Source organism: Papio anubis, chromosome 2 (assembly GCF_008728515.1).
Source record: "Papio anubis isolate 15944 chromosome 2, Panubis1.0, whole genome shotgun sequence".
Lineage (NCBI taxonomy): Eukaryota > Metazoa > Chordata > Mammalia > Primates > Cercopithecidae > Papio > Papio anubis.
Window position 1 is genome coordinate 5,620,019 of NC_044977.1, and position 19,556 is coordinate 5,639,574.

Genomic DNA, 19,556 nt, shown 5'->3' on the forward strand with positions numbered 1-19,556 from the left:
TTGCAGTTATAATCTAATGGTAATAGAAGCAGAGTTATCAACAGGCACTAAAGGCCTTGTAATACTTTCCTCTGTCTTCTGAGGCATAGGCCTATTACAATGCATTTACATCTTACATTTGAAACCTTTTAAATTATGCATTACATATTCATAGGTTTTAAATTATCTGCGTCCACTTGAAATAATGTAGACAAATCTTATGGTCCCCTTTGGGTTCTTATTAGAGCTTCCTCTTCCCTACCATTGGGATTTAAACAAAGGTCCGAAGCTAGAAATGTCTACCTACATGTTCTTTCTGCATTTGTCACGCAGGGACACACATATACCCCACCCCTCTAAGTGTAAATGTAAAATAAAAGAAGGTTTATTGGGGAAACTCACAAGCGGAGATGCAGCAGAGTGCATGACTCTTCCATTCTCTCGACAGCAAGTAGAGTGGCATGCTTGGGTACAGCACAGCGGGAGAGCCTCTGAGCTTAGCTTCTGGTATCAGGCTGCTTTACTAATTCAAATGTTGTGCCAGCCACTTGCTAAACCACCAAAAGTGTGTAGGTGTTTGTGAGGGGGATTTGGGAGGAGGATGAGCCTCAAAAACGTCCCAAGTTTTTTATCCTCAGTCTATCCCGCGGCCCTTGGTGGTTCATTAAATGTGAGCCTTCCTACTAGCTCTAATGGATCCTGAGTCAGAGTCATTCTTGCATAGTTGTCTGGGAGGTCTCCTGCTGCTTGGATAGCAAGTCACTGCTTAAAACATTGTAAAAAATCATTTGGGTCTTTGCATCCATATGTGAAATGGGAAATTTACATCCACTGCATAATTTCTGGGATCAGAGATATTAATGCCTAAGGTCTGTCATCCCTTTTTGATTAAAAGTCAGGCTTTATATACACTTTTAAGGAAACAAACAAACAAACAAAAAAAGTCTCACAGGGACTCAAGAATCATTCTTATTAAAAACAACCTCTGGGGGTAAAAAAAAAAAAAAATAGTTGTACAACCATAAGAGGCAATGTCACTATCTAGATTCATGTCTCTTCAGGTATCCCCAGACTAAGCAACATACACCACCCATCCACCCACCAAGGTCATATACCCATCTACCGACCGAGGTTATACACCACCCATCCACCCACCAAAGTCATATACCCATCTACCCACCGAGGTTATACACCACCCATCCATCCACCAAGGTCATAACCACCCATCCACCCACCAAAGTTATATACCCATCTACCCACCGAGGTCATATACCACCCATCCACCCACCAAGGTCATATACCCATCTACCCACCGAGTTTATACACCACCCATCCATGCACCAAGGTCATATACCCATCTACCCACCGAGTTTATACACCACCCATCCACGCACCAAGGTCATATGCTGCCCTTCCACCCACCAAGGTCATAGACTGCCCTTCCACCCACCAATGTCATACACCACCCATTTACCCACCAAGGTTATATCACCCACCAAGGTCATATACCACCCATCCACCCACCAAGGTTATATACTGCCCATCCACCTACCAAGACCAATCACCACCCATCCACCCACCAAGGGTCATAAACCACTCATCCACCCACCAAGGTCATACACTACCCATCCACTCTCCAAAGTCATAAACCATACATCCATGTACCATTGTAAAACCAAACATAAATTCTGAAAATATTGAAGATAGCCAAACTGTTTCTGCTCAAACTGTCCTGGCTTATTACCCTATGAGTCCTGGATATACTGTTGCTTAGCTAAGATAGAGGAGACAGGGCCGTATACAATTTTTACAGAGCAGGAGGGAGCCAGTTCAGCTAACCTTTTAGATGTTATTAATGGAGAGGCTAGAATGGGTGGCAAATACAGGATTTTATTAATGTTAAGACAGCTATTCTAGTCAAATATGGTAGCTCTATTACTATGACGAGTGCAAACCTGGGTAAAACAAGCAGGGGTAGAGATGATGGCCACATATATCTGTTTGGATTTTTCAGCACAAACTGCAGTTCTCTGCATCAGTCCCCTGAGTAGCTGCATTTACAGGTGCCTGCCACCACACCTGGCTAATTTTTGTGTTCTTAGTAGAGATGGGGTTTCATCATCTTGGCCAGGTTGGTCTTGAACTCCGGACCTTGTGATCCACCCGCCTCAGCCTCCCAAAGTGCTGGGGTTACAGGCATGAGCCACCACACCACGCTCAAATTATTTCTTTTAAATGTGGTCACATCACATGGACATGTGCACATGTAACACTAAGATTGAGTTCACGATTGAGTTGTTTCAATGAGAGGTAGCTGCTAAAGGCAGCACTTTCTTGCCTTTAATAGTCTAGTCATGAGTGACTCAAAGCCAGACCATATATTAACGTACCATGTCTATAATAACTGTACCATGTATCTATATAGATTTTTATTTCAGTCAAGTATAATAACGTACCATGCATCTATATCGATTTGTATTTCAGATGGGCTACTCCATGATCAAGATGACAAAAGTTTAATTTATTGTATAGAACCACCAATGCCGTGAGTTATCAACAATTTACCGTCACTATGTTTGGCAGATGATTGTGGCATTGCGTAGGATTTATCTACCTTGGAGAAAAGTTATTTCTTTTTTAAAATCAGTGACTCATGCCTTTTCTAAGATGGAAAGTCTTATTGGCAAACTCCTACTGTGCTAAGGGTTTCAGTGAACAATCTTTCAAATTTGGGTAAAGGTGTAGGTGGGCCAATTGATGAGAAATGAGTAGGGAGTTGCCTGTTCATAAAGCCGATTCAGACTCAGAAACCAAGCCTAGCTGTTGATCAGTTGTATCATGTCCATTTTTCGACAGATTATTTTTGGGCTTACCTCACCTTAAAATTCTTACATCGTTTTTGGTTTGGTAAGAATGCTTTGCAGGTAAAAGTCACAAATCTTCCTTTAGTGAAAATGATTTGACTTCAGTAGGGCCCGATCCCAGGCTAACAGCTGTTGCTAAACATCAGGATAAAGTTCTCAAATCCAAGAACCCAGAAGCCACTGAACACTGGTGGAGGTTATCATTGTTTTTATTTGTTCGTTCTTGGTAAGGCTCTAAATAGCTATAAGATTGGTCTTAGGAATATGGAATTTGGGCCCTGAAGTAACTGATAGCCTGAGAACAGGGTTTGTCTCACTGATTAAGGAGGATTTTCAAGGTTGCGGCCCGCCCGTCAAGTTTGGACAGTACCTACAGCCTTGGGATACAGATTGTAGTAACATGCACAAGTATATAATTCATTTTCTCCAATATCCAAAGAGGTCAGACAATTGATGGGCCTCCTTCTTTCCAGGGGGGACAGAAAGGCCATCAAATGTAACTTAATAGACTGAATTATCTCTAAGGATTGAAGTCTAGTTAGCTCCCAAGTGTGCCAGTCTTCCACATTTACGGTCTATCCAGATTTAAGGTCCTATGCATATTTAGTCACTTGGGTTTAGATGCTATGCAATGCAATGAGAAGAGGTTTATCTTTTTTCATTGGCGACAACTATCAAAATAATATCCATATCCTGGAATGTTTAGACCTCATCTATTAGTCCACAATGTATTCAGATTTGTCCAGTTTCATTTGCCAGAGAAGCTTGGACAAGAAACAACATATTGTGTTGCTTGTCAACTAAAGAGAAACTGATGTGGGGGTTTTATTAAAGGGGTATGAAAAAGAGAGCATTAGCAATACCCAAGGATACATATAAAACAGCATAGGTGACGGCTATTTGTTCAGTCATTGTAATGAGATGCTGCATTACAAGAACAACAGTTTCTTATTTGTAAGCCTCAATAGACCACGGTGAATCTCCCAGTACCAGTGACTTTTAATGACTTTCACTGGCCAGAATAGGAGACTGGTTTTATAGCACCCTTGCCTCCAATGATGCTTGGATGAGGAGACTACCTTTTTTGTTTTTTTTTTTTAAACATCTTGTCAGAGGTGACATTGTTTCAGTGTTACAGCCATTGACAAGTTTTAAGCTATTAAGCAGTTCTAAGCCATGCATTCAGCTACTAAAGAAGCCACCAACACCAGTCACAATGAATGCACCTGATTAGTAGGTCCATGCACTCAGCACAATCATACTGATCAAAGGCAGGATTAACAGAGAAGAACAAGCACAGTTCAGAGCCCCTCCCCTTTCCTGGATCCTCCTCCAACAAAATGATCAGTAGCCAATTGAAATGCAATTTAATCAACATTTCCTTAAATCAAATAGTTCAAGTTTTCACTTCAATTCATTGAGTTGTCTGCATGTTTCACAGAAGCGGCAGCCAAATACTATCCAGGCATTCATGTCAATCAATCTGGATGCATTTCTGAGCAGCTTCTGTTCTTGGCTTATACCTAGTATTTTCATTCTCTATAAAAAGTCTCGACCTTCCCTCCACCAAAGTGTTGCTAGTTTTTGTAACATTTAAAAATACCGGCCGGGCGCGGTGGCTCAAGCCTGTAATCCCAGCACTTTGGGAGGCCGAGACGGGCGGATCACGAGGTCAGGAGATCGAGACCATCCTGGCTGACACGGTGAAACCCCGTCTCTACTAAAAAATACAAAAAAACTTAGCCGGGCGAGGTGGCGGGCGCCTGTAGTCCCAGCTACTCGGGAGGCTGAGGCAGGAGAATGGTGTAAACCCAGGAGGTGGAGCTTGCAGTGAGCTGAGATCCGGCCACTGCACTCCAGCCTGGGCGACAGAGCGAGACTCCGTCTCAAAAAAAAAAAAAAAAAAAAATACCTTTTAGTTCCCCTCATCCTCAGCCACTGCCCTCAGTGTAGCTCCTCTCTGTAATTGTATCAGCCATCTGTCTTTAACCCATTTACAACCCAATTAACCACTCCCAGCCTACCACCCTTCCTGACCATCTCAATGCTCCGGAACCCCACGTTCTTCCTACTAGTTACCTACAGCAGCGTCATTATGTTGTGTTGTATCTTTCCCAGGAAATCCTCACTCTGAGATTTCGGGTTGTGGATTTTGCTGCCACCTCCCAGTCACTGCATAGATCAGACACTACAAAGAACCTACTTCCTTTCACACTTGGTACACATTATGGTTAACTCATCCAATCTGTGTCTACAGAATATTCAGTCATCAGCCCTTCCACTTTTCTGCCCCAGAGAAGGAATATAGCTGAACTCTGCTATTTCCAAGAACACAAAGCCCAAAATAGAGTGTTGCATGTTCCTTCATGGTTGCCTGTTATTATGCAAAAGAGTCATTGACCCACCACTGCAAATGTAAGATAAAAGCTTCTGGGGAAAACTTGAAGGCAGGGAGAGAGAGGAAGTGGAGAAATTGCAGGCCATTTGTGTTTAACAGACTTTACTCAATTAAAGAAAAAGTAAACTTTCTGGTATCTTCATAAGAGGTAATAATTTTACAACTTGGAGCAAGGTATTTTCTGCTTAAGTTAGGATTCAGCTTTCCCAGAGAGAGTGGAAAATAGGAGCAGTTCTATTTTCTTTTTTGATGATTACATTTCAAAGGGGTGGCTCCCACGTCCTTGAGAAAGATATTCCTGGCTTGTAAAAAATGACAAGAAGCTTTAAAAGAATTTTGATCTAGAAGGAGCAGAAAAAAAATCACAATTACAATTTTCTAAAGTAAATGCTCTAAGAAAAGGGAGGTGGGGGCCTAGAGTTAAGAAGAAGCTTATCTAAAATTAAGCTGAGGGAAATGTTAAGGACTTCTTGGTCACCAGGTGTGTCCTTCCTGGACCTAACAATCATCAACTTGGGAAGCTATGAATGAAAGGAGACCAGCTCCAGCTCTAAACTATTCAAATAAACATCTATTATTCAGACAGACACTATAGACGGAGCCAGTGACACTAAGCCTAGGAAAGAAAATGAGTAAAGAAAAAAGAAACTAAGGAGCGGGCATGCAAAAATGACCTTCTTTGGAATGTGAGCCAAGCAAGGGACCCAAATATTAATATGACCTCTTCCTGACTCAGGCCACTACATTATTCTGCCAGCCATTGGATATCTCATCAATGGCAGGTGTTTAAAGACTCTGGCATCAAAGTAGTTTCTCTTCCCAGGGATGTAATAATTCACCACCCAACAGCTGCGTTTCCTTTGACTGGAATGTCCTTGCCCTGAAAACGTCTTTGAAACACACTGGAACTGATTCGTCTGCTTTGTGCTGACAAAGTTCTCCATTTACTGAGTCTCACACATTTTCTCCAGCGCTACCAAGTAATAGAAACTGATGCTTTCCTCTGAGGCCAGCCAGGAGTCAAGCACAAGTCAATAGGGCATTTGGATGGAGGAGCCAGAATTACTGGGAAAACAAAATTAGCAGATGGGCACATGAAGTCAAGCGGAAAGGGAGTAAGGCACGCCAACTGCCACCCTCTTTTTTATGGCACTCATCATCACCAGTTAAATCAGTTGACTCTGTAGTCATTTTTCCTACCATAAATGTATTAAAAACATTTAGTTTTACCTTACCAAAAACTGAATATTTAATAACCTGTCTTTCTCCTCAACTGACTCTCAGTGCTGCCACTTAGCTTTTTAAACCTTGGAAATATTCCTATCATTCATTTCTGTAAAAGTTTTAGTGTGTCTTCTCAACTTCAGAATAAAGTCAACACCAAACCCCTTAACCTAGCAAAGAAGATTTAAAAATCTCAAATATATTTCTTCCCAATCCCACACTGGTGGGGGCTTCATGTACTTATGGACATATGAAAGGCAATCACTAGAACTGTGCTGTACAGTGAATATATCCAACAAACTTCTTCCAACCGTTTCCAAATGGAGCTGCCTTCCCTCTCACAAACTGTTACTATATTGTCATTTGAAGCCAAAAAAAGAGTTTTCACAGTTGGGGTCAAAGTCTCTCATCTGATCACCCAATGAGCAGAAGGTAACCCCTTTAGGACATGGATATGTTACATCCATTTTTATTGTCCACACTACCTATAAGACAGAGCCAGGCTTAAAGTTGATTCTCAGTGAAAATGTACCAAATGACTAAAATTAATTAATTATAAATAAATGAGTGGATAAATGACCATGAAGCGACCACTTGGAAATAACTTATAGCTCTGAAAAGGGAAATGCAAATATGCACTGGAAGGGATGAAAGTTGTGGTGTTATCCTAGATTAATTAGGCTGGACCACTGAGTTAATCAACCACAGATTCACCCTACCAAATACATAAAAACACTGCATAGAATACATGGCAAAAATGGCATGAGGATTCTTTTATCTTACTCATCAACTTCTCTGGAAAGTAGGAGAAGGCATTCTGTTTCCTGAAATTACTTTACTTCAGAATCTTTTTCAGTCTCTAGTATTGACTGATCTTCATCAATTTTAGCCTTGAAATGATAAAAAGGGTGAAACATAAACAAAGAGCTACCTCCACAATTTAGGTGGAGAACATTCATCAGTGTGAAGAGCTCTAACTTAAAAGCAGTAAGGAAGAGTAGTCTCTCAGTGCCGAAATATAGTTCTCAGCTTTAATGAAAAAGAGACAATTAGAACAAAGGCACTTGCTCACTTCAAGTCACAATTCATCAAGCTGTCAAAGACAACAAAATGCTACATACCTAATCTTTCCTGTTAACCATAATGTAGGCAATGCAATTACATCGTTGCAGCAAATTGGCAAGAATTAGAGGAAGAATTAATGTAAAAACCCTGTGAAATTTTCTGTTCCAGTAAATGGTGTCATTCATATTTAAAAATCTGGTAGAGCAATATTAAGTATAAAGTGAATTAGCAATAAATACTTCTTATTAGGCCAATTTTCTTTCTCAGCAGTTTTAGAGACATGTTTTTAAGTATATAAGCAAGGAAAAATCAATTAGCACTACAAAGTTCACTATTAAAATTAAAACCTAGTGATAATTAAAACCTAGGTGAAATGGAAAGTAGTAACACAAATACTTTATAATACATGGAAATGAGAGAGGACAGATAAATTTAATTTCAAAAGTAGGCAGAATGCTTTGAGTACACTTTATCCATAAATGGTGGTTTCACATGCACACAGAAGAGGAAATTATAGATGACTATGAAATTATATTATGAAATGTAAAAAGCATTTTAAATGACCTCTGTTTGCAAAACTCAGTTCTGTAAGGAACACAGAAAAATAAAACAAGTTTCCACTCTCTAAAGACACAATTATTTATTAAAGACCTAAAAATGCTAGGCCTAGGGATTAAAAAGATGAGGAGGGGGCCAGGCACGGTGACTCATGCCTATAATCCCAGCACTTTGGGAGGCCGAGGCGAGGGCATAACCTGAGGTCAGGAGTTCGAGATCAGCCTGACCAACATGGAAAAACCCGTCTCTACTAAAAATACAAAAGTACTTTGGCATGGTGGTGCATGCTTGTAATTCCAGCTACTCAGGAGGCTGAGGCAGGAGAATCGCTTGAACCAAGGAGGCGGAGGTTGCAGTGAGCCAAGATCATGCCATTGCACTCCAGCCTGGGCAACGAGAGCCAAACACTGTCTAAAAAAAAAAAAAAAAAAGGAAAAAAAGGAGGGGTCAGGTATAACCCAGAGGAGCCCCAAATTATCTGAGGATGTATGAATAAATCATTGCAATGTATAGCCTTCTTTTCATATATGGCAAGAAAATGGAAGACATTTATTTTCACATTTGATCTAATCCTGCCTTATATTTTCTTCTTGGTGCACAGCAGTGATGAGACTGTTTCTCCAGGTTTATTTGACATTGTCATTTAAATTTGCTCATTATGCAATTAATTCAAAGTTTAACCCCCATCATTGCTGTTTCTCCTGGTTCCACCTTTCTCACCCCATCCCCCACAACCCCCACAAGAAACCAATGCCTATTTAGAGACATGGGCTCTATTGCTAAGTCTAGAGGACTCCAGTAATGTGGACACTCTCTCTAAACTGCATTCTGTCCAGTGGATTCTGGCTCCACTTGCAGAGGGTTCAGCAAACTGATTTCTCCTTTGCTCTTTCATCACTACTTTGATTCTTGCTGCCATTTGGGTTCTCTCTGTTTTCTCACGGCCTTGGCCGTGTGTACTTTGCCCCACCAGATAAAGCCTCCCCTTTCATTTCCCTCCGTGGCAAGCTTATCAGCCAGCAGTATCACTCACTTGCATCCTGCCAAAACCATGAAATAAGATCTATCTATCCTTTCCACATGTACCAAAACCACCACTAGCTCTAGCACTATTTTTTATTCTTACTTTCTCTGTCTCTCTTTCTCTCGCTCTCACTTTCCATCTCTTTCTCTCTCCTTGCTTAAGTAGAACACATGTCTATTTCTACTCAGATATATCCACATCATGTTGAATTTTCGTTTTTGAGTTTCAAATAGAAAGTAGAACAAAATCATTTCTTCCCTTTTTTTTTTGCTTTCTTCAATAAAACACTCTTACCTCTCTTGCTCATGTATTCTGTAATTCCCCTCCTTCTCTAGACAAAAGGAATTACTTTCTGATTATATTTTCTGTTAGCAGATACATACCACATGCTATATTATTGTTACGTTTCTTCCAGGGGGTATCAATCCACATACTTTAGGGGTTATTATAGACAGGTTTCAAGGAGATAAAACACTTCTTTCTGGTGAGCAAAACAGTTACAGAAGTTTATCATAAGAATTGTCCGTATTAGACTCGTGATCTTATTACAAGTACGGCATAAGAAGATAATGTTATGCTGTGAAAACATAAATAAGAGATTAGATTAATTTAAGAGACTGAAGAAGGTTCAGAAAAACCTGAGCATTTGATTAAAATAGTAAGGGTGAGCCGAATTTCCAAACATTGAAAAGACAAATATTACAAATCAAAGTTCCATTTATATCTATAGACATACTTGTATTGACCAACAAAATGTAAAAGTTGTATGGTACAGCTGCCTGCCAAGATGCCAGCCCCCAAATATATTGTGTCCTGCCCAAGAACCAATGCTACAGCTGCTGCCACTGCTGCCTCCACTGGGCCAGGATGGAGAAGGGAGGCTGAGCATGCTCAGGTGTCCTGAGGACAAGTATCACCGCTGGTGCTGTGGGCTGCTGTGCCAGTGAGTCATGGGCGGGGTGTGTGCCACACAGCTGCCTGTCTGTGTTGCTTCCACTGAGAATGACCCTGCCCTCACCAGTGGCAGGCCTTCAGTGCAGCTGCCACTCTCCCCACCTGAGCACTTAACCAGCAGCCTAGGGACCCACCTGCCCCTGCCTAAACAATCAGTACCTGAATGAACTACCAAGCGGCCTGACAATAAGTCCACTGGCCTGGTCCCATCTCCCTAGTACATGAGCATGACATCTACGGACCCGGAAACTGTCCAGACCAACCCACAACTATTGGCACTTGAGCACTTTCCCAGAGTATAAGTTTGGGCCAATGCAACTTGTGGATACCATCAAAGTTGGCACCCACTCAGATGTGCCACCAGCGGTCACAGGACTGGTCCCCCAATCTGATACAGCCACTGCCAACACCAGCCTGGACAGCTTGGTTTCCAGTGGGTTGCCCTACCACTGGTACTGCCATCACCCACATTATGTACATTGCCCAGGAGCCCAAGATCCCCCACCCACATGCTCAGCCCTCTGCTGCCATTACTGGTATTTAAGCAAGCCACCTGGAGGCACAAGAATTGGTCCACCTGGACCCCTTAACACTGGATCCAGTAAAGGATCCTGTCCTTCATGCTTGGGACTGAAAGACAGGCATGCTGAGCTCACCACTGCCACCACAGGGGCCCAAAGACTAGGTCATCTGGAATTACAGTCCCCAGCAAAACTTCCTCTCAGCCTCCACTAATAACTGCACCCTAAGCTACTAAAGAAATAGCAAATACCACTGACACTGTTTACAGATAGAAAAGAGAATACACCACTGCATACAGCCAAAATTAAACCCAAAGTGCACTATCCAAACAACATCATAGATACATCTTCAGGAAAAAGTCCTTCCCTAGATAGAATATTTTAAAAATTGGAAGAAGAGGTTGTTACATTAGATGTGCAGATATAAATATAAGGACACAGAAAACATGAAAATGCAAGAAAATGTGGCATCTCTAAAGGAACAATAATTCTTCAGCAACAGATCTCAATTAAAAATTTTCTCAAAATCCCAGATAAAGAATTCAAAACACTCACTTTTAAAAAGGACTGCAAGATATAAAATAATCTGAAACATTATACAAAACAATCAGAAAAACCATCCAGGGTATGAATGAGATTTTATCAAAGAAATAAATTTAAACTAAAAAGGAAAACACCCACAGGAATTCTGGAAATGAAGAATTCATTGAATGAAGTGAAAAGTTCACTTAAAACATTTAACAATAGCGGGTATTAAGCAGAAGAAAGAACCTCAGAATTTGAAAGTAGGTTATTTGAGATAATACATTCAGATTAAAAATAAGGAAAAACAAATGAAAGAGAATGAGCAAAGCCTTAGTGACATTTGGGACAACATAAAGTGACAAAATATTCAAAGTATCAGTGTCCTTTAAGTCAAAGAGAGAATGAAAGGATTACAAAAGCGGTTTAATAAAATAATCAACAAAAACTTCATAAGTCTTGCAAAAGAATTTGGCATTCGGACACAGGAGACTTGGAGATCCCTAAGTAGGTAGAATGCAAAAAAAGATCTTCTCCGTGGTACATTATAGTCAAACTGTTTAAAGTCAAAGACAAAGATAAGATTCTAAAAACAGAAAGAGGTAAGTATCTACTCATCTACAAAGGGACTGTCCATTGGACCAAAAATGGGTTTCTCAGCAGAAACCTTACAGGCCGTATGGGAGATAATGGGATGGCATAATGAAAGTAATGAAAGAAAAAAGAATTGCCACACAAGGACACTACATCCAGCAAAATTATTCTTTACAAATGAAGAAGAAATTACATCCTTGCCAGACAACAAAAACTGAAAAGATATATTATCACTAGACTAGCCCTACAAGAAATGCTCAAAGGAGTCCTAAACCTGGAAGCTAAAGTATGACATTACCATCATGAAAGCACACAAACAAAAAAACCCATAAAACTCACTAGTAAATCAAACACACAAATGAGAAAGAGAAAGAATTCTAGTGGCACCACTGTGTAAAACCATCAAACTACAATAACAAATAATAAACTTTAGAAAAAAGAACACAGAATATACAAAACACACAGAAAGCCATTAGCAATATGACAGGAACATAACCTCACAAATCAATAATAATTTTTAATATAAATGAATTGAATTCTTTACTCAAAATATATAGACTGGCTAAATAGAATTTAAAAAAAATGATCCAACTATATGCTGCAGACAAGAAATGTACTTTACTATGAAGACACTTAGAGATCAAGTAAAGGGGTGGAAAAATATATTCCATGAAAATGGAAACCAAAAGCAAGCAGGAGTAGCTATATTTAAATTAGATAAAACAGACTGTATGTAAAAAAACAGTTTAAAAAAGACAAAGAAGATCATTATATAATGATAAAGGGATAAATTCAGCAAGAGGATATAACAAATCTAAATATACATGCACTTGACCCTGGAGCCCTCAGATTTATAAAGCAAATATTACTACATCTAAAGAGAGAATCCAATAAACTAATAACATCAGAGAACTTCAACACCCCACTCTAAACCTTAGACAGATCATCCAGTCAAAAACTCAACAAAGAAACACTGGTTTAAAACTGGACTTTAGACCAAAGGGACCTAATAGATATTTACAGAACATTTTATACAAGGCTGAAGAATACACATTTTTCTCATCAGCACATGGAACATTCCCCAGGATAGACCATATTTTAGGCCACAAAACAAGTCTCAACAAACTTTCAAAAATCAGAATCATATCAAGTATCTTCTCAGATGACAATAAAATAAAACTAGAAATCAATACAAAGTAGAACTTTGAAAACTATACAAATTCATGGAAATTAAACAACATGCTCTTGAATGACCACTGAGTCAATAAAGAAATTAAGATGGAAATAAAAATTTCCTGAAACAAATGAAAGTGGCAACATACACACCAATATTTGTGGAACACAAAAACAGTGCTAAGAGGGAAGTGTATCAAAATAAATTCCTACATAAAAAAGTAGAAAGATTTCAAATAAACAATCTAATGATGCACCTCAAAGAACTTGGAAGGCAAGAACAAAACAAACCCAGTAGTAACAGAAAAAAGGGAATAATAAAGATCAGAGCAGAAGTAAACAAAATGGAGGCTAAATAAACAATTAAAAGGATCAGTGAAATAAAAAGAGGTTTCTTTGAAAAGACAAACAAAGTTGATAAACCACCAATTAGACTAATGAAGAAAAGAGAAGACTAAAATAAAATCAGAAATAAGAGACTTTACAATAGATATCAGAAATACTAAAGATCAACAGAGACTATTATGAGTAACTATATGCTAACAAATTGGAAAACTTAGAGGAAAATGTTAAATTCCTAGAAACATACAATCTACATAGATCGAATCAGGAAGAAATAAAAAACTTGAACAGGTCAATAACAAACAGCAAGATTCAATGAGGAATAAAAAATTTACCAATTAAGAAAACCCCAAGACTGTATGGATTCACAGTTTAATTCTACCAAACTTATAAAGAAGAACTAATTTCAAACCTCCTGAAATTATTTCAAAACATCAAATGGGAGGGAACCCTCTGTAATTCAATCTACGAGGCAAGGATTACCCTCATACCAAAACCTGAAAAGGACAAAATTTTTAAAAAGAAACCTATGGGCCAGTGTTTTTCATGAACATACATGCAAAAATTCTCAACAAAATACTAGCAAACCAAATCCAATTGCACATTAAAAATATGATACACCATGACCAAGTGGAATTTATACCAGAAATGCAAAGACAGTTTAATATACATAAATCAATAAACATATACACAAATCAATAAACAGATACACAAACAAATCACAAACATACACAATTCAATAAACATCTCCATCAACAAAATGAAGGACAAAACCATGCAATCATCTCAATAGATGCAGAAAAGCATTTGGTAAAATTCAACATCACTTCATGATAAAAATTCTTAACTAACTCTATAAAGAAGAAACATACCTAAAAATAATAAAGGCCATATATGACAAGCCCACAGCTAACGTCACATTGAATGGAAAAAAGCTAAAAACTTTTTTACTAAGATCTGGAAAAAGATAATGATTCCTGCTATCAAGTCTCCTATTCAATATGGCACCAGAAGTCCTAGCCAGAGCAATCAGGCAAGAGAAATAAATAAAAGGCACCCAAATTGGAAAAGACAAAGTCAAATTATCCCTCTTTGCTGATGATAGGATCTTATATCTAGAAAACCCAAAAGATTCCACCAAAAATTCCTAGGTTTGATAAATAAATTAGTAAAGTGGTTGGATACAAAATCAGCATACAAAAATCAGTAGTAATTCTAGACACTGATAACGCACTAGCCAAAAACGAAACCATGAAGGCAATTCCACTCATAATAGCTACAAAAAATTAGATACAGTTTGCTATAAGAAAAACTATAAAACACTTATAAAAGAAACTGAAGAGGACCCAAACAAATGTAAAGATATCTCATGCTCATGGATCATATTAATATTGTTAAAATGACCATATTACCCAAAGAAATCTACATATTCACTACAATCCTTACCTAAACATCAACATCATCTTTCACAGAAATAGAAAAAACATCCTAAATTTTGTTTGAAACAAAAATAGAGCATGAATAGCCAAAGAATCCTGAGCAAATAGAACAAAAGCAGAGGGTCACACTACCTGACTTCAAACTATGTTATAAGGTTATGGTAATCAATATAGCACATTGGTATAAAAACATACATATAGACCGTTGGAATGGAGGAGAGTTTAGAAATAAGTGCACATATTGACAGCCAACTGATTTTCAATAAAGGTGACAGAACACACGCTGGTGATAGGCCAGTTCCTTCGATAAATTATTCTGGGAAAACTGGACAACCAATAACTATACACAGAACAATGAAACTGGACTTCTAACTCTCCCCTTATCCATAAATCAAATCAAGATAAATTAAGTACTTAAATGTAAGACTTGAAACTCTAAAACTACCAGGAAAAAAAAAATAAGAGAAACATTAAAATATATCAATCTAGGCAAAGATTTCATGACTAAGACTTTAAAAGCACAAACAACTATAACAAAAGTAGACAAATGGGACTATGTTAATCTGAGAAGTTTCCATACATCAAAGGAAACAATCAATAGAATGAAGAGACAACCTGTTAAATGGGAGAAAATATTTGCAAACTATTCATCTGTCAAGGGAATAATGTCCATGATATGCAAGGAATTCAAACAACTCTACAATAAAAAAAAAATTAAATCCATTAAAAAGTGAGCAAAGGGGCCAGGCACAATAGCTCATGCCTGTCATCTCAGTGTATTGTGAGCTGAACCAGGAAGACAGCTTGAGACTAGGAGTTCAAGACCAGCCTGGGCAACATAGCAAGATCCCATTTCTACAACAAGTTAAATACTGAGCCAGGCATTGTAGCGCATACCTGCTGTAGCCCTAGCTGCTCACAAGGCCAAAAATGGGAGATCACTTGATCTTGGAGGTTGAGGCTTCAGTGAGCTGTTATTGCACCACCGCACTCTAGCCTGGATGACAGAGTGAGACATTGTCTCTTAAAAAAAGATAGGCAAAGGACAGTTCTCATAAGACATTTCTCAAAAGAAAATGTACAAATGGTTAACAGGTACATGAGAAAATGTTCAACATTACTAATCATTGGGGAAATGCAAATCAAAATCACAATGAGATATCATCATACCCCAGTTATAGTGACTATTTTAAAAAGACAAAAAACAACATGCTGGTGAGAATATGTAGAAAAGAGAATTAGTGCACTGTTGGTAGGTATGTACATTAGTCAACCAGTATGGAAAACAATATGAAGACTTCTCAAAAATCTTAAAACAGAGCTACCATATGACCCAGCAATCCCACTACTGAATATTTGTCCAAAGGAAAAGAAATCTGCATATCAAAGAGATATCTGTGTATTTATCACAGCACTATTCACAGTAGCAAAAGTATGCAATCAACATAAATGTCCATGGATGGACAAATGGATAAAGAAAATATGGCATATATACATAGTGAAATACTATTCAGCCGTTAATAAGAATGAAATCATGTCATTTTCAGCAACATGTATGAAACTGGAAGTCGCTATGTTAAGTGAAAAAAGCCAGGCAGAGAAAGACAGATATCACCATATTTTCACCCATACGTGAGAGTTCAAAAAGTTAATCTCATGGATATAGAGAATAGAACGATAGATACTAGAGAATAGGTAGGGTGTGTGGATGGTAGGGGGAAATAAAGAGAGGTTGGTGAGTTGGTACAGATATACAGTTAGATAGAAAAAATAAGCTCCAGTATTTGATTGAGCAGAGTGGAGTGACTGTAGTTAGCAACAACCTATTGTACATTCCAAAGTGGCTAGAGGAAAGGGTGTGAAATATTACTATCACTTAGAAATTATAGATACTCAAGGGAATAGAGACCCCCAAATACTCTGACTTCATCTTTACACATTCTATGCATGTAACAAATACTCACATGTACCCATGTAAAATATTTTGTATCTTTTTTTTTTTTTTTTTTTTTAGGTTCTGTAGTAAACACAGATCTAAGCTGCCCAGATGCATCCCTTCAAGAATGGACTTGCTGCACATTCAGCAGATAGTCCTCAGCTCTCTGCTTTTTCAGTGTCTACCTTAGTTTCAGAAGTCACACTGTTTCTGAGCCCAAATCTAATGACTAAGTAAGGTAAGGGTATAAAGTCCCAGGAATTCTGCTCTGATACACAGTCTGATGGCCGTTACTCACTCCAGAACTCCCTGTCACATTGGCTGGGGTTTTCTGGGTCCTTGTGGTTTAACTACTTCCATGGCCAAATTTTGCCTCCTCCCCTTCTTTTCACACAAATGGACCCTTAATATACATCTTGTACCCCAAGCTCCACTTCAGCACCTGCAAAAACAGCCATGGGGGTCAAGAAAGTAGGCCATCCAATGGGAGTTTCAGGCTGGATGACTCAGCATCCAGCAGACAACGAGAACATTATCATCCATGGTAGGTCAAGAATATGTATCTAATAAGGTGATAGTTCATGCTGTATTCGTGGTAACTTGAGAGGGTATACTAGAGACACGGGGAATAAATTAGCACATGTAAGATCAACCATTGCAATTTAGGAGGGATCTAGAAGGTGTAAAGATATCAGGATAGGATGGCTGTGGCTAAACACCATTTACGCTCTATTTAGAAAGATAACATGCAGTTAAAGTAACAAGTAACCAAAACCCAGGTGTGAGAGCCAGAGGTTTGGATGTCTACAAAGAAGCTCTAATTACCTGCAGTGGCAGGTCAGAAAAAAAGCCAAAACCAGGTACAGGACCTAATAGACCAAGTGGTTAAATGCCCAAAAACAAGCAAGGGTAAGTGCCCAACCACGGCCAGTCAGTTTTACCACATCAGAGCTCCAATTAGGAAAAGCTTGGATCCTGACGTGGGAAATGGCGCAGCTATCCGAAGAGAGTCGAGGCAGAACCTAGTGAGGCAAGGGGTGTGCTGTAGTAGATGCGAAGATGTGCCACTCAGATCATTCTTAAATGAAACACATTCTGTGAAGAGTGTGCTCAGCACACTATCCAACTGTCAGTCTCTTCAAGGTTTGTCTCAACTGTAAAAAGCAGCCTAGTTTGGGATCACGCCCTTTCCAGGGCAGCCCACATGCAGTTACTGAGGGAGAAGCGGGTGTAAAGTTTAGACAGTTCAGCCTGATGTAAAACACTCTAACGAATTTGCCTCCAGAGCCATCTGCTGAATTGCTGGAAGCTTGGTTAAGTCCATTCCACTGTTTTCTTTGCCCAAACCAGCCTCCTCTCTTTTGCTTTAATGGGTGTTCGGTACACATATTGAATCCCAAACGCCAGTACGTCTTTCTGATGATGCCAAGTTACAACTCAAACAGTTCACAAAGAAAACTATAGTTCAGGGATGAAAATGCAATTAGAAAGTATTTGTTTTGTTGTCTATATATTAAAGTTAATGAAACATTTGATAAGGAAGTATTTGAGATGATTTCTTGCACATCTAAGAAACGGAATTTTTGGCATCTACAAAAATTATCAATTATTTTAAGTGCTAAAACAAAATATTGCCTTTTAATCTTCCATTTTAATTATCATTTGGCGTATTTCTATGTCTTTAGTTCAGGCCTAATACACTGTTCATTCCAGGCCTGAAAATCAGCAAAATATATTGATTCTCTGTTGTATCTGAGCTAAGTGGAATAAAGTTCATGTTTATAAAGTAGATAGTGCATAAGAATTAACTGAGATACAGTATTTGCTTACTAAATCATCCAACTATTATTTATAATCATTATCTCTAAATATCTTATTGAGGTTCAACAAATGAAGCCATAAAATTGGACAATATTGCAAAGGGGGTAAGCATAGAATGAAAAGAGAAGAAATCTATGGTTTTTCATCATTAAAACATCAGGGAAGCCGGGTGCGGTGGCTCATGCCTGTAATCCCAGCACTTTGGGAGGCCAAGGCAGGCGAATCACCTGAGGTCAGGAGTTTGAGACCACCCTGGCCAACATGGTGAAACCCCATCCACTAAAAATACAAAAATTAGCTGAGTGTGGTGGCGGGTACCTATAATCCCGGCTACTAGGGAGTCTGAGGCAGAAAAATCACTTGAACCCAGGAGGTGGGGGTTGCAGTGAGCCGAGATCATGTGAAACTGAGAATGAGTAGCCAATGAAGAAAGGGTGAACCAATAGAGAATGTGTGTCATAAGCCAAGTGAACAAAACACTTACAAAGGAAGGACTGATCAATCATGTAAAATCCTGTGAGATGTAAACTAAGATAAGAATTACAACAGGTAATTGGATTTTGTAATGTGGAGGTCATTGCTGGCCTTCACAGAGCATTTTTTATGGTATAGTGAAATTAACATATTAATTGGAACAGATAAGAAAAGATAAATTAATGCATCTATAAACATCTCTTTTTTGGATTTTTGTTACAAAAACAGGACGTAGAAGTGGGAAAGTTTGCTGAGCATAAAATAATGGAAAACACTTTCTTAAAAAAGATGGATAGAAAGATGCAATAAATAAACTAAGTTCCTTTGCAACTTCAAGATTCAGCATTCTAACCGTATGAAGAACAGCAATGCAAATGCACTATACTGCCTTGCTAGGTCATTTTTTTTTTTCATAAAGAAATTTTAACAAAGACTTTAATACATAAATGTAATGTTTAAAGATTCCTATTCTTCAGTCAAGTACTTTAAATTACGATCCACTCTCTTAAACACCTGCTCACTTGTAATAGTTTCAAAACAGCCCATTGTTAAACACACAAGTTAACAATCTCTTAACAGGTTAAACACTAGCACTTAACTCGTAAAGTATATTAGCTACAAATTGAACATTAAGTAGAAAGCACTCAAGGCTATTTAAGGCTTTAGTG